Source organism: Penaeus monodon, chromosome 23, assembly GCF_015228065.2.
Source record: "Penaeus monodon isolate SGIC_2016 chromosome 23, NSTDA_Pmon_1, whole genome shotgun sequence".
NCBI classification, from domain to species: domain Eukaryota; kingdom Metazoa; phylum Arthropoda; class Malacostraca; order Decapoda; family Penaeidae; genus Penaeus; species Penaeus monodon.
In genome coordinates, this window is record NC_051408.1 from 39,691,612 (window position 1) to 39,691,997 (window position 386).

The window sequence follows — 386 nt, forward strand, 5'->3', positions numbered from 1 at the left end:
AGGAGACCACTTTCTGATACTCCTTTCTGTGTTATCCAGGGACGCATTACCATGTTTGTTTATTTGACTTTTTTTCATTTAAACTGAAAACTTTTGCAACATTTTCCTTTGTGGTCTGGGGACACATTTACCTTTTTTTATCTTCTTCATTAAAATCTCTTGGATGTTTAAGCTCTACTTTCTGATACTCTTCTGTGTTATCCAGGGACACATTACTTTTGTTTACATGATTTTTTTTCGTTTAAACTGAAAACGGTTGCAAAATTTTCCTTTATGGTCTGGGGACATATTTAACTTTTTTCTTCTTCTTCATTAAAATCTCTTGGATGTCGCAAGCTTTACTTTCTGATACTCTTCTCTGTGTTTTTCAGGGACACATTACCATG